Here is a 16,952-nt window from a genome sequence, read left to right as displayed (position 1 = left end):
TTTTGGTGACGTGTTTTTTTCTTTTTTCTTCTTCTGAAAGTTCACCGAGTGACATCATTAAAATTAATCACCGGTTGGAGAGATCCAACACATCTCACCAGTTAGCTCCAATCTCTGACAATATCATAAATTCATTGGCACCACCTCGAAAAGCATGTCATGTGTGGGTTTTGTTGAACAAATTTCCAATTCACCTTATAGTAACTTTTCTCGAAATCAATGTTTGAAATCAATCCGATGTGTTGTATTTGCCATTTGAGTAGGCTTTATTACTATCCACACTACTGATGCGCCTTGAAATTGTGTCGGTATTTCTTCAAAAAGGAAGGGATGATGCAGTAGTTGGGTATCAATCCAGTAGAAGAACCAAACAATACTATGTAAACAGTATCTGCACCCAACACGTAAGAGGGGTTGTCAACCGCTTCTCAGTAAAAAAGATATATTGGTTTGTATGTATTTGCATGAATAGATCCGAATAAAACATGAAATAAAAGATGCAAATAAAAAGTGCAGTAAAGTATTTTTGGTTTTTGAAATAATAGATCCGAAAACAAATGCGGCAAAAAATAGATCGGAAAGCAATATGATAAAAGATAGACCCGGGGGCCGTAGATTTTACTAGTGGCTTTTCTCGAGAAAATAGCACATAGTGGGTAAATATATTACTGTTAGTCAATTGATAGAAGATGGAATAATCATGACGATATCCAAGGCAATGATCAATGTATATGCATCACGTCCAAAATTAGTAGACCAAAAGTCGTTGTGCTAAGACCCTAAAGGATCAGCGCACCAGAGCAAAAACCATCACTGATGAAGAGAGTTGTAGATCGAAAAGATCAAACATGTAACCACACAAACGAAGATGAACAAAAACTGGATCCAAATAGATTGATCGAAGACAAGCACCAACCGAGTCCCACGAGATCCAATGGAGATACACCTCCACACATCTTCCGACGATGCTAATCGCACCATCGGGACGGGGATAGGACGTGGGAGAAATTATTCCTAACGAGAGACATCGCTACCACCACATAGTCCCAACCAAGATGTTGAACCTAGCAAAAACCGAGAAATAGTCCCTCCGGCCGACGGGGGACCGAGATCCTCCGCAGCTTGAAGACCCCTTCTCGGATGAGGAGATCAAGGCGGCCTTCTTCTCCTGCCCAAGCGAAAAAGCGCCAGGCCAAGATGGCTTCACGGGAAACTTTTATAAAATATTCTGGGACATCATTAAAGTTGACATGGTTGCGGCATTCAGGCAAGTGTTTGACTTGCGGGGCCGCCGCCTCGGGTTACTAAACTAGGCATCCATTGCATTGCTACCCAAGATGGTGGATGCCTCGCAGGTTGCGGATTTCAGGCCAATCAACCTCACGGACAACTTAGAAAAATTCTTCTCCAAGCTCATGGCAAACAGGTTGGGTGTACTCATGAACACAAATTATTTCCAGGAATCAATGCGCCTTCACCAAGATGCGGTGTATACATGACAAATTCATGTACACACAAAATGTGATCAAGGATCTACATAGGTCCAAGACACCGGGCCTATTTTTTAAATTGGATATTGCCCGTCGTCGTCCAGGAGCAACACAAACAGCTGGTGATGGATCTCTCATCAACGGCCGCCGACCACCTCTCAAAGATAAGTTTCCCGTCTACGTTGTCGTCACCTCGGTGGTTGATTCATGGGGAACGTTGCCAAGCGCTGGTGAGGACAAGTTGTGAGTTGCGATGATGGTTGGTTCTTCCCCTACTTCTTTTTGTCTCCTCTTGACCACTACTTGTCAGTTGTCACCTGGTTGATTCCATTCATCATCGATCTGTCCCTCTGCAGGTTGTCACTAAGAGACTCGAGAGTCAATTACAACATCAAGTTTAGTGAGTAAAAAGAAGTAAGCAGCAAGGGAAGTGGGCGTCTCTAAAGAATTCTAGATGGCGGTGAGATTATTTGGGTCAATAATGTGGAATTTCTATGTGTACGCTGCACCTGCACTAACTTGCTTCCATTAACACACCCTTTTGCTGCTTGTGGGAGGGAAGTAATTACAACAGCAACTTGTGACTGTATCTAATCTTGCAGTCGATTATTTGCTGATGTCTCCGCCCTATGGTTTCCAGGTTAAAATTCAATCCTTCTCGATGCAGTTATTATTATGCAGGATCTAAGACTGAACAAGTCCGACTGCTGATAATTTAGATCACCCTTGCAAATAGAGTTGATTGGGCTGGTGACATAGTTCTAAAATTTCATTAACTCGAAGTAGGGGGCGTCCTTTTTAATTGTTCTTCTTTTTTTCCTTGAATGTCAAATGCAAGCAAGCATGCCTGTGTTGAGGCTTAAAAATATCAAGGCGCATGTGTCCATGTCACTTTTACATACTAAGCAATACTTTGTTGTCCTTTCTGAATGCACATGATAGACCTGAAAGAGTTCTGTTATTTTACCCTTTTTTGTGTAGGTTTCTTCTCACCCAGCAGCTTCCACAAAGTAGAGTATATCGCAACTTCGGAAACTTATTGAAGATGATAGCTCTGATGTTAATATCCAGGATGATGCAATAAGCTCTTTTGACAATTTATCAGAAGAAAGAGCCGAAGAAAATGGAGGATTCTAAAATGACTCAAATAGAACTACAAAATATCTATGCCACAAAGGTAGGTATGTTCAAGGAAATAATACGATGCATTATATTTTGCCTATATGCCTAAGTATACTGACATGATGGTAAGCGATATGATATTGTTGAACAGTGAACGCCAATCCAAAAAAAACTTCAGAACAATCTGTATGCATTAGTTGAGCTGGTATCTAGCTTTGCTATTTTTATGCAAGGTGCTGAAGTTCAATAACATTCATGATAATCCCCAGCTTCAGTATCCAGCAAAAGAGAAGTTACATTACAAATTCACAACTCAGCTGCGCAGCTGCAAGTCGATATATGATATCAATATTTTCAGTTCCTCTTATATGCTAATTTAGTTCCTTTTGATCTAGAAAAGATTTTGGTGTTTTTGTTCTAGAAAGACTGAACAGACGGAGGAGCCACTCTAATCATAAATATTTTTGGATTATGATTAGGGCTAGGGGAAGGTCATACCAACAACACATCTTTATTCCCTTGATGTCCCATAATAGGAAATAAAACTCTTGTTTACACTTGATATTTGGTTAAGCTTAAATACAATCTAATCTCCCATGTGTTGGGACTTGGGAGCTGCGACTATATTTTTTATGAATTTAAGGACCAGTTGACGAAGATAGTCCAAATCCAGTTGGATAATCACTTCATGTTTGGACTCTTGCGTGAATTTGTTTTAGAAGGTTAGGAGCAGAGGGATACAGTTCTAAGATTAAATTGACCATTTTTTCTACGAGTGTACTATTTATACGCTCATACCACAGAGTAATTGCTATTTATTTCCTTAACTTATTACCACATGCCTCCTAACCAGTCAACGATCAGATATTTAGCTCCATTGTTAATAGTAAGAAATGTGTTGTCCAACAATATGAAGAGGTTCCCTTTCCAGCTTATCTAATGGTACCGACATCCGCCGTAAGTGAATTTGATTGCTCTACTAAGTCCCGTCTATTAGATTTCTTGTTTATTTTTACATGGTTTAGTTACTTTCAGAAGCACAAATACTCAGACTATTTGATTTCTTTGTGGCTGAGTTGGAAAGTTTTGTTGAAACTGAAGGAGACGATTTCCACTTGCCCGCATGCAGACATAGGGATCTAGGTTTCACCTTTTCTTTCCAAGTACACCGAACCTTGATATCGCCTATGTTCCTCCACCATTAGGTTTTGTTGTAAAGAAATTTTTAACTCCCACGCTTGCTGGGAAAAACATAGAAATCAGAAAGTTCCTCGACACCGGATGTTCATATACATGAGTCAAAACAAGTAACAAACAAGTCAGTCCAATGTAAAAATCCAACGTAGCACCAAACAAGTCGTCTAATGTACAGATCAAACATGGTAACACATATGATCGCTACCCTAGTGGAGGGGGCCAAGTTGGATGGTCAAATTAGCGGGGTTATTCCACACTTGGTAGAAGATGGCCTATCCATTCTACAATATGCGGATGACACGATTCTATTTATGGATCATGATCTAGATAAAGCAAGAAATCTCAAGCTGCTCTTATGTGCCTTTGAGGAACTTTCTGGTCTCAAAATTAATTTTCATAAGTGAACTTTTTTGCTTTGGAGATGCTGCGGAATCTGCACCCGAGTATGCTGAGATTTTTGGATGCCAGCTCGGGCAGTTTCCGATTAGGTATCTGGTCCCCATACACTATCAGCGTTTAACTATCGCTGAGTGGAAGCATGTGCAAGAGAGACTTGAGAAACGTTTAGCCAGTTGGAAGGCCAAACTCTTGTCTTATGGGGGGCGGTTGATCTTGATCAATTCCGTCCTAAGAAACATGATTTTATACATGTTGTCATTCTTCCACCTGCCGAAAGGGGTTCTACAGCGTCTAGATTACTTTAGATCCAGATTTTTTTGGCAATGTGATAACGAAACCAAGAAATATAGACTGGCTAGGTGGAGCGTATTATGCAGACCTAAAAGCCAAGGGGGCCTGGGAATCCAAGACCTTGAGATTAAAAATACCTCTCTTCTCAGCAAGTGGGTCTATAAACTACTCACTGAGAATGGAGTATGGCAAGAAATCATTCGCAACAAGTATGTGGGATCCAATGCCATTTCTCAAATTCATTGGAAACCTGGTGATTCACATTTTTGGAGTGGTGTCATGAAGGCCAAGGAATTCTTCTTCCAATTTGGGACCTTCTTGGTTAGGGACGGTGGTCAGGTTTGTTTCTGGGAAGATACCTGGTTAGGAAACACTCCACTAATGGTGCAATATCCGAGCTTGTACCGGATCGTCAGACATAATTTTTCACGATCTAACAAGTCTTAGGACAGGAAAATCCCGATATTTCTTTCCATAGGGATCTTTTGGGCACTCGTCTGACAGCATGGAATGAATTACTTACTCGCCTGGAGGACATTCAACTGTCAGATGAGCCGGACACTTTTTGATGGGACTTGCATCAGAATGGCAAATTTTCGATCAAATCCATGTATGATGCAATGGTTCATTCTGATGTTCCAGTAGATAACAGGACATTGTGGAAGCTAGAATTCCCCTAAGAGTGAAGAGTTTCCTCTGGTTTCTTAACAAAGGAGTCATCCTAACTAGAGATAATCTGGCACGACGAAACTGGCATGGTTCCAAGACATGTGTCTTTTGCCAACATGACGAGTCTATCAAACACCTATTTTTTGAGTGCAAGTTCGCTCGAGCAGTTTGGGCTATGGTCCAAGTAGCTTCGAATTTATACCCACCACGTAGTGTACGGAATATGTTCGGCAACTGATTGCGGGGTATAGATAAACAATTTTCTGCATATATTCTTGTGGGAGCGGCGGTCTTATGCTGGGCAATGTGGCTTACAAGGAATGATGTGGTTTTTAACAATAAATGCGTCTCATCTCCTATGCAGGTTATTCATGTTTATACACGATGGCTCCGTACTTGGTCTATCCTGCAGAAGCCGGAAGACAGGGACATTTTTATGATGGCGTCTACATGGCTGGAGCGTACGGCCAGGGAGGTTTTCTACCCCCATGGATGGCGGTGTGATTTACGGATAGGATCTACCGCTCCTTAGGCTGGACGCGATTTATTGCTTGGCATTGTATCAAATTATTTTATTTTTAGGGTACTCTGAACTTTTTGGCTGTGTGCATCTAGCTATGTAGAGGCCGAGCTTTCTTTCGATATGATTGTATCACCTCGATATATATCTATTCAATGAAAAGTTCTTTATCAAAAAAAACATGATCACTATCTGGAGACCTGCCATTGGCACACCACACATGTATTTTGGTCTTATTAATACTAGCCGATATCATGTTTCATTTTTTGTCCTCTCATGAAATTTATGTTTCAAAATATTATTGCAGAGTATGACATGGTAGGGAAACCTCAAGCATGGGTGATGTCTATAGCTATGGCATTGTTCATCAGGAAATGCTAACACATAAATCACATGAAGAATTCAATGATAAATTTATGCTTCATAAGTATATATAGGCATCTCTTTCACGGACTGAAGACATTATTCACCTCAACCTTATTTCAGAAATATTATCTCTTGACCTCAACCTTACTTCAGAAATTTATGCTCAAGGATATATGTGCTCTCCGACTCTTTAAATTTGGCATTTTATGCGCGGTAGAATTACCAAAACAAATACACATGTATGAAACTACTACGCTTGCTCTGCTTTATCAATGAACACTCTTGCTGCTGCAGTTCTATCGCCATGTCTTGGATTTGTAACAACTAACAACCAACATGCAACTATTACTCATTTGGATTGATATAAAAATCCTGTCATACATGGACGTTAACTAATTCGTCAGCTTGATTAGTGCACATAGTCCCAACTCAAGAGGCGCCACCAGGTGGCGCCACAGCCATTAATAAAATAATATAGATGGGAGAGGTTAGCATCCAGGCAGCACTTGCCTGGCGTCCAGGCGTGAGGAATCGGAGGCCTGGCTGTGGCTAAACACTTGCCTGGACTAAACACCTTTCCCAGGCCAGGCTAGTGTCGGATGACTCAGGACTCGAACCAAACATTGCCTAGGCAAAATCCAGGGAGGCCCCAGGCCAGGCGTATCATGCCCAAGACATGAACCAAACTGGCCCTTAAACCCATTAAGCGTCGCGTGAAGGGCGGCCAACCAACTATGTCATGTGGCACAAGCTGGTTGGACGCGGTGAAAAAACTTTTGGGATATTATTTTTAGATGGAGGTGAGGAATTTTTTTAAATGCTTGACCCACACATTTTTTAAAATGAAGAGCTATGCAAAGTGGCGCTCACAGGTAAGTTGCGTTGATGATTTTTTTTCTTTTCTTTTTTTACTTCTTTTTCTAGATGGAGGCGAGGACTCCATCTATTTTTTACAATGAATATGCACACAACTTTCTCTCAAGCGGTGTCATAGGGTGACATCCCAACCACTAGTAACATCCTTAAAAGTGAAGGTTTTTCCAATCGCTTGCCAAGGCTTGGATACAGAGCACATCCTTAGGTCCTTTCCTTGCCAGCAAAAAGAATTCCCATGCAGGTACTTAGGCTTGCCTCTCCACTTGAGGCGGCTTGGCGGTAAGACATCCAATTCATCCTTGATATGATGGGTTCCAGGATGGCATGTTGGAAGGGGAAGCTATTCAACAGGACTAGCAGGTTCACACTCATTAATTCGGTCCTAATATTGTGCCTCATCTTGTTTCTAAGGCTGGTCATAGTGGGGAATAACTTATACTAGTGTCATGCATATGACACTAGTCTAAGTTACTATCTCCATAGTGCAAAGTAATATATTAGTAATGTCATAGATGGCTTCATTTATCAGCTCATATACTCATTATGCCTCGGGAAGCGCTATGTTACTGTAACATATTATGTTACCACAAGCACCTCTTTCCTCATTAAATACTTGCCACATAAGCAAAATTATTTTGGGATGTGTTAAGTTACTACCTAAGTTACCCCACTATGACTAGCCTAAGACTAGTCACAATGGGAGTAACTTAACTAGTAACATCACACATTTCAATACAAGATTGCTTATGTGGCAGCTAATTAATGAGGAGAGATGGGTTTGTGGTAACTTAGGTAATTACTGTAACATCACATATTTCAAGGTATAATGAGTCTATAACCTAATAAATGACCTCTTTCATGATGCCAATCATATGTTACTACCCACTATGGAGGTAGTAACATAGAATAGTAACATCGGCAACTTACTACTCTATGTTACTCCCTAAACCCTAAACCCTAAACCCGATTCTATGGTGACGTGTTTTTTCTTTTCTTTTGCTGGGAGATTGCCGGGTGCCGTTAAAATGAAAATGAAAATAAAAATAATAATCACTGGTTTCAGATGTCCAATACATCTAAGCCGTACGTAGGTATTATTAGCTGATAGTGCATGCATACAAAAACAATCATATACAACTAAGGCCCCCGTTTGATAGCAAAGTATGTTTTAAGTATTCTTATAGTTTTCCAATTACCATGATTTTAATTATTGCGAGTTATTAATCCAATAACTAAAAGAAGAAAAGAAGTCGGTTGCCTGGAATTCTAATACTTGTGGTGGTGCATTTCAAAGAAAATATAAACAAAAATAATGTTTTCTAAGAAAGAATAAATTAGTGACAGTAGGATTACCCTTAAAGACGAAATAAAATAAAATAAAACAAGAACTAAAATCAAAATCAAAATGATGAAGTTCTCTAAGTAAGAATGAATTAATGGCATTAGTATTATCTTTAAAAAGAAAGAAAAAACATAAGGCAATAATGACAACATTTGCACCTAATAATTTGTGGTTTTTATAATATACAAGAATAAGCATATAATAGTGAAATTAAAAGAAAAATCTCCTAAGAATAAATTAGTTAGTGGCATTGATGTTACCTATTACCCCTAAAAAATAAATAATAACTAAATAAAATTTAAAATAATAAAGTTTTACAAGGAATAGTTTTAAAAACTTGCACACAACTTTACAAGAAACAATTTAAAGAAATTAGTTATTAGCATTGGTATTACTCTTTAAGAAGAAAACATAATGCAAAAAACGTTTAAAAAACATGCACACAACTTTACAATAAAATTGCACTTTTTATAGGATGCAAACAACAATCATATAATACTATACATATTGCATACTGTTTGTGTATATACATTTACACTCACCCAGCGCCAAAAATCTATCCTACTTAAAAATAATGTAAGGATTTGTCGTCCACCTCATCCTTCGTCCAACACCCCCCCCCCTCTCTCAACCTCGATTTATCCTATTTTTTGTTTTTTTGTTAGTTTTCCTTAAAAAACCGTCTTAATGATTTTGTCTTTTATTGATTACAAAATAAAATTATGTTATATTTGGCAAGAAAATAAGTGGCATGACATTATTTGATAGTTTATTTAGGTAGGTAAATCACATGCATGATTTGATAAACAATTTTTTATACTATCACATTAATATCACAGGTTAACCATGAGATAACATACAAGAATATTTTTACCATGTTGCAAAGCACGGACAATTATCTATACTTACAAATGAAAAAAGGAAAACCAACTAATAAATTAAAAAAATGGAGAAACACACAAAACAGAAAAACATTAAAAAACTACTCCAGTAGTGTAAAGAACGCTCTTATATTATGAGACGGAGGGAGTAAAGGGGAAGAAGGGAGGGTGGCCACCTTCAGCCCCATAGAAATCGACTATACCAAATATATGTCTAGTAAAGAAAACAACCCAATCTAGCTCATATAATAGCACAGAGAAAAGCATGAATCTCAAAGAAAAAATCAACAGCCATAAAAATCAATTGGGTAGTCATCATTTAATAGATGAACAAGCGGATCATTAGGCATCAACAAAGTGCTCCCAACCTATCGTGGCACCAATCTATGATTCCTAGAAGGACAGTGATATCCCCAACCCACTAGGGTTCAAGTCATAGACTTGACACTGGTGCTTGTATTTTATTTAATTGATTTCAGGCCTTTCGACGATGTGCGTTCAGTGGGAGAAAACATTCCCGTGTCGACAATGAAGGCGTCTGTATCAATTTCAAAATGATGTGATGGCTCAGTCCCTCGGAGGTGTTGCTAGAGATAGGATGTGCATGCATGCGTTCATAGAGATAAGTGTATGTGCGTGAGTATGAGTGTCTACGTCGGTAATGTGTTTAATAAAACACGTCACGGCACCGCAACTTGCGATTTACCTTTTTCTTTGCAACCTTTAAAACATGGCTCGATCGATCCAGTGGTCGATCTAGATGGTGTGCAGCGGCCACCCTAAAAAAATGGCTAGCATTTATATCATGGGATTAACTAACTGACGGATACCCTTTGGGGGGACAGCCACATCAGGAACTATGGAAAGTGCCTCAACACATCATGTGGCAAGCTCCAACGCCGCAACGTGTCGCACTTTGGGGGGACACACAGGAGAACTTTTTCTTTTCTACATGTTTTCTGGTGTTTTTCAGGGTTTTTATCTTGCCTGATTTTCCCTAGATTTCAAAATTGTTTTTACTGTTTAAAAAAGCTCGCGCACCGTTTTAAAACATTTGTGCTTCATGGCGAAGCACATATGTGCTCCTGAAAAGTGAAAAGTATAATTGTGCTTATCAGAAAGTGGAAAGCACATGGTTGTGCTTCACGGCGAAGCACAATTGTTATTTCGCGTGAAATACAATTGTGCTTCTGGAAACTATAAAGCACATGTGTGCTTCCAAAAAAAGTGAAAAGCATATGCATAGGTGTGCTTGCCAAAAAAGTGAAAACACATAATTTGCTTCTGTTTCTTTTTTTTTTTCATGTTTTAGCTTTTTTGTTTTCGGATCTTTAGGTTTCTGGTTTTATGGTTTTATCATTTTTTGGTTTTTTTATTTTTATTTGGTAGTTTTTCTCCTGGGTTTTCCGAGTTTATTTTCTTGTCCAAACCTATTAACATGGTACATCTCTACTACCTAAAAGAAATGGAGTGTTCCGTTTCCCCTCTTACGTTCCCCCTCTTCGTCCAACCCTGTGGTACGACTCCCCCTCCCCTCGAGCGATTTTCTTTTCTCCCTCCACTGGTTTTCTCTCCACCGGTTTTCTTCCTACCGATTTTCTTTTCTCCCTCCTCTATCTTTGGTAAACAAATAGGGCTAGAAAAAAAGCTCGAAGCTCGTGAGCTAAACGAGTAGCTCGTGACTCGGCTCGAATCGACTCGAACTCGAAGAATAACGAGTCGAGCCAAGCTTTATTTTAAGATCGTTTATACACCAAGTTAAATGAGCCAATCTCACGAGTACTCGTATAACTCGTTAGGCTCGGTATAAAAGATCGACCACTCTCAATACAAAAAAAGATCAGCCACTCAACACCCTATGTCCTAGGCGCACAACACAAGGCCTAGCTGTTGAAGGCTCAACCGCCTAGGAGACTCATGCGTTACAAGGAAATTACTATTGTTAGTGATATATATGTTTAATATATACATACTCATTTTATAATATTTAAGGGTTTTATGTTCATATCTTTAACGAGCTTAACAAGCTAAACGAGCCAGCTCGCGGGTTATACGAGTCAAGCCAATCTTGGATTTGAGCTCGTTATAATAACGAGTCCAGTCAAGCTAGCTCGTTAACGAAACGAGCTCTAGCGAGTCGAGCCGAGCTGGCTCGACTCGGCTCGAATTCCAGCCCTATAACCAAATAGTTCACATAAGGTAACCAAGCGCAATCAATCCAAACACAATCAATTCATGCATGGCAATCAATTCATTCATGACGTGATCAATCTCCTTCCTTCTTTCAATCAAACGGTGATCAATCTCCTTCCTTCTTTCAATCATTTCCTTTCATCTATCGCCATGTTTTACCTAGCGTCAATGAAAATGAATCTCTAGGCTGCTGCATATATCTCTTTCTTCTATCTCTGACCGATCCTGCATATATCTCTTTCTTCTATCTCTGGCCAATCATTTGTGCGCATATATCTCTTTCTTCTCTCTTGCATATATCTCTTTCTTCTATCTCTGGCCAATCATTTGTGCGCATATATCTCTTTCTTCTCTCTCTGGCCGATCATTTGTGAGCACGTTCATCAGTCGTGGAAGAGAACCTATATACGTTGGCGAAACGCCGGCAGCCGGGACGGGCTCATCGGTGTAAAGCACCTCAAGGCCGTCCTCCCGGTGACGCTGCGCCACGGCCGCCGTTGCCTCCGCGCTCCGTTCCCCATGTCCGTCGCACCCGCCGAGGTGAGCTCCTTGCATTCATGTATTAGAAACAGGCGGATCAGCTTCTACATGCGCTATACAAACTGGTAAGTGAGCTCCTTTGCTAAATTGCCATCTACTTACTCGAATTCTCACAAATAGAAGTGCAGTCAGAAGGTAACAAGGATGGTATGGTGTGTCTCCATTCACATGGTGTGCAAAAAAATAGTAATTATATTACTAAACTGTTAATGATGCTTTGTGTTATTCTGCAGAGTTGAATTTAGTTTCTATGATTTTCTTTTTCTGTTCATAGACGAGAGTATAGTCTGAAGGGAAAAAATGGTATGCTCTCAAGGGTGTGCAAGAACAGTGAGATTTATATTATTGAAGGTACTGTTAACAGTTTGTTATTTTGCAGATTTGCTCTCAGTTTTTATTATTGGCAGGTGATTCTTGGTGATAATTCTTCGTAGAGAAACATGTTTGGTAAGTGTATTGTAATATTGACTCCCACCTTTTTATTTACATATAAAGAGGACCAATTGGAAATTATAAATTTAAATGTAAAGCTAACTTCTTTTGGGAAATAACATCATGTCGTTCAGATAATTTGATTTTCCTCTGTGATATTATTTGGCTTTAGTATATCTCAGGACAAACTTGTCAGAAGTTCTATGCTTCATAACTAAAACTAATCTTCTTTTTGTTATTTTATTGGCACCATGATGTGTGCCCGTATGCTCCCTTGTCGCATCAAAAAAAATTCAACACCCGGTGTAACGCACGGGCATATACCTAGTTTAGTTTAAAAAATATTGACGCAAGAAACGGAATGATGAAAACAGTTTGTCATTTGGACGTACAATTCAAGAGATAAAATATTTTAAAAAATAATACGGAAAAATCACAAAACTGTCAGGTTGCGACAGGTGTGTCACATGGAGTGGTGCCACTTGTCACCACCGCGAGAGGAGGTAGGAGTGAATTTTGCAAAGGGTACCCTCTAAATAGTGATTTTCATACATCATAGCAAAATGTTAAAAAGCTGAGAATGAAATTATAAGAAGATTTCCACTGCTGGTTAACTGGGCTGAATCTGCCATTAGATCATCCTCGACATATTTTGATAACTTGGCCGGCTTAATGCAGCCTGCCGCGATGAAACATATTCTTATATTGTCTTGTGGGCACTGGCCACATACTGCAAATATACTCTTGGGATCATTGCGCCAATTGTGAAGGAGATAAATGTGACTACAAAGGATTTTCAATCTTGCTCCTTCATTCATGAGGGTCACCTTTGAAATATGGAGGCTCACCATTTAACCAAACATGCTTTACATCTAGTAGAGGGCCGTCATTTGTGGCCTAGAAACCCACATGACTCTTTTGTTATTTCTACAATCCGCTTCATCGAGAAATAAAGTAAAGCATGTTTACCCCAAAAAACAACAATTGCCGACTCCAATGAATCTGATTCAATACCCAAAATCATCAGCAATAATGTTAGGCAAAACCCCATGGTGGTAAAATGACCTAAACTTAAAAAAGAGTTACCTGCGACTACAAATCTCATTGATGGAAGGTTGGACTGAGATTTCTTGCTATCTCGATTATGGGAAATTCCAGTAACACGGAATAGATTATTTTTGGACATCTAAATTGCTAAATTTCCAACCATAATGAACAAGCAGGTGTCTTGCTGTCATATTGAAAAGACACACAGCGAGATATGAGTATTTCACACGAGAAAACACAGGACAATGTACATTGACAATTACTTAACTGAATTTATAAACCATCCCGTGGCATGGGCATACAGACGGTGTTTCTCTTACACAGCATATAATCGTTAAACAGACCCGTAAATCATCTCTCTTAAGAGAAAAACACGCCGTTCCGCGAACGAGTTACATTTTCGAAGCAAGCTTGACGATGAGCTCGTTCACTACAGAGGGATAGGTTACAACAATGTGCTCCCAGTCACTCGTGGCCATAACCTGTCGCAGGTCTTCAGCGGATTGGCCTTTGAGGAACTCCAGACAGGCCTCCTTGAGACCGCCGCAATGGTGCTGCGTAGCTGCACCAAGGATAGCCGTCACCGAGGTCACATCGATGTGTTCCGACAACCTCTCTTCACACATACTCCCTCCGTTCCTAAATATTTGTCTTTCTAAACATTTCAAATGACTACTACATACGGATGTATGTAGACATATTTTAGAGTGTAGATTCATTCATTTTGCTCCGTATGTAGTCACTTGTTGAAATGCCTAGAAAGACAAGTATTTAAGAACGGAGGGAGTAGATATCAGCCGTTGGAGATGGTACCTATCCGCTGCGGCAAGAAGGTGCCTCAGCCACATAAGAACCTCTGCTCCGTCTTCTTCTGCTTCTCCTTCCATCTTGGGCATTGAGTCCATGTAGATGAAATCAAGCAAGGCCTTGAACACGTCTGGCTCCATATCATCAACATGTATGGCTCCAATCGTGGTGCCTTCCTTCATGGGGCCGAAGAGCTCCGCCATGAATACCATGGAGCGGGCCGCAAGCACGCACCGGTGAGCAGCGAATGTCTCATTGCCAACCTCGAACGTCACATCGGTGCCGACCTTCGTCGTGAAGAGATGGTTTAGATGCTGACATATGTTAGATGGTGGCACCTTGATGAAGGTAGCAGCTGCTTCGACGATGAGGAAGTCGCACCGGATGGTGAAACAATCATCCTTGAGATGCCCTGACTTCTCAAGGTCCTCTCCTCCTCTTATGAGACGACGGCGTCCCCATGAACGGTCACGGCTAAAGAAGCCAACCTTTTCCCTTGCATGGATTTGTGCGGGCTCTTGTTTTGCAACCTCATCAATGAAACTAAACTGTACATGCACCTTCACCGTCTGTTCAACATCCTGGTCAAGGAAAAGAAAAACAGACAAGAAACCAGCATTGATCGAACGATTACCATTGGGGTAGAACTGCAAAGCCCATTGGTAGCCACCAGCTCTGAAAGAGCAACCCTTGATGTGCACTTTGTTTGGCATGCCTTTGACGTGGAAGTAACCTTGGACCACGAGCAGGTGATACCAACTGCCGCTAGCCGTGCCGGAGTAGATCACGGCCGACTCCGCGGACGGCTGCAGCAGCTTGCCTCCCGCAACGACGGTACACCAGCGAACGACATGGTTCCGGTGAGTATGTGCGTACGATCTAGCTTCGTGGGAAGCACTTGGCGAGGAAGGAGGTCTGAAAGGGCTTTCACTTCTTCTTCGGTACAACCCCCTTGGACACATCAACGGTTCAGATTAAAAGATACCCTTTCGTGAGAATAAATGAGTAGGGGTAGGATGGAAAATTAAGGTGGGGGAGGCGTACCGCGGCGTAGCGAGGCGCGTGTCCGTACGGCCCGCTATACGCCCGTACGTGGGCGGTGTACGCCGCGTGAGGAGGAGGGAGGGCCCACGCGTACTAAACCTAATCCATTAATTCGGCGCGGATTAGGCGAACCATTAATGCCGGCGCAGTGAGCCGTCCCGTCGCCGGCGTTGGTCCGCGGGCGGCGCGGATTCACACGCCACCGCCTGCCGCGCGCCTGCACACGCCACCGCTTGACCGCCCGCGCACGCCGCCCTCGCGTACCATGCATTAATCGCCGGCGCCGATTCACACGCTGCCGCCTGCCCTTCTGCGCCCTTGACCGCTCGGCTGCTCACCGGCATTGATCGCCGGCACCCCGCCCCACCCACCACTACGCCCTATAAAAAGCGCCTCGCGCCCTCCGTCGGCTCGCACACCACCCTCGCCTCACCTCTCCTTCTCCCCTTGTCGCCGGCGTCGTCCTCTTGCGCCCTTCACCACCTCGCGTGCCGTGCCTCTCCCTCTCGCCGACGATGGCCCGCCCCAACTTCGGCATCCCCGCCGCGCCCGACGTGCACCTGCCGGCGAGGTGGCGCCTGAGTGTCGACGGCGTTCCCGTTGCGCCGGTGCCCGAGGTCGGCACCCACCTCTTCGCCCGCGCCGTCGGCCTGTACAGGGCTCGCCTGTCGCCGGAGGAGCTCGCCGACCCCCAGTACGCCCCCAACAACCCCGACTGGGCGGACCGCCTCGCCGACGATCACCTGCGGCGCCTCCACGCCTACGCCGGCCCGCGCGCGGCGGCATCAGCTCTGGGACGGCCGCACCTTCGAGGAGGTGGTCGCGCCGTACCGCGCGCAGGCGGTCGCCGGCGTCGTGCCAGCTCCGCCGGGGTACGACTTTGAGCTGTACCGCCACGGCGAGGCACGCTCGACCCGCGCCCGCCTCAACTTCGGCGCCATGCACCCGCCCGCGCCCCGCGGAGGCCCAGGTGGTGACCGCGGCGCTGTCCGCCTCGGCCCCGGCGATCGCCGTACGACGGGCAGGAACGGCGTCGGGTCCAGCCGTACCGCAGGCAGGAACGGCGCAGGGTCCAGCCGCGCCCCTCCGGCCGAGCCGTAGCAGCCGCCAAAGCCGGCATTGGTGGCGGAGTACAGGCGGCTGGCGGCGGAGGCCGGCGACCTAGACGACATGCCGGGCTACCTGACGGCGCTCCGGGAGTCGGAGAACATGCCGCAGCCGCCGCCGCTCGTTCAGGAGTACATTCAGGTCGCCCCGGGCGCCGTCCACCCGGAGGACCCGAAGGACTTTCCCGGGTATCACGCCGCGCTCGAGGACTCGATGGCTGCGCCGGCCGTGCCCGTGGTGCCCCTCGACGACAGCAGCACCAGCAGCGACGACAGCGACAACGGCGACGACCTCTATGACGAGGCAGACTTCGGCGGCGTGGAGGACGAGTAGTTTAGGGTTTATTTGAAAATGTCGTTTAGTAATGTTTAACTATTTTCGTAATGTTCTTTAGTTAAGTTTTATTTCTAGTACTATGTAAAATATCTATGAAAACTATAATGAAATATCGAGTGTCTGAATGGATTGTTTTTAAATGTTGTTGAACAATTAAGTGTTTAAATCGATACTGTTATTTTTAGTTTTAAAAAGAGTTGTATTGTAAAAAAAATGAGAAAAGAATTAAACTAGAAAAGTAAATATAAAACCAAACAATAAAAAATTGACATAATATTCGCAAAACAAGTTAG

General features: G+C 42.8%; 1 pseudogene; it reads right to left on the bottom strand.

Annotated features, from left to right (window-relative positions):
• Positions 1-13,757: 13,757 nt before the first annotated feature.
• LOC123181528 (BTB/POZ and MATH domain-containing protein 2-like) lies at positions 13,758-15,025 on the bottom strand (annotated as a pseudogene).
• Between the last annotated feature and the right edge of the window lie 1,927 nt (positions 15,026-16,952).

Source organism: Triticum aestivum, chromosome 1A (genome assembly GCF_018294505.1).
Source record: "Triticum aestivum cultivar Chinese Spring chromosome 1A, IWGSC CS RefSeq v2.1, whole genome shotgun sequence".
Lineage (NCBI taxonomy): Eukaryota > Viridiplantae > Streptophyta > Magnoliopsida > Poales > Poaceae > Triticum > Triticum aestivum.
The sequence above is the reverse complement of the archived record's forward strand: the minus strand, read 5'-3'. Positions and strand labels throughout refer to the sequence as shown.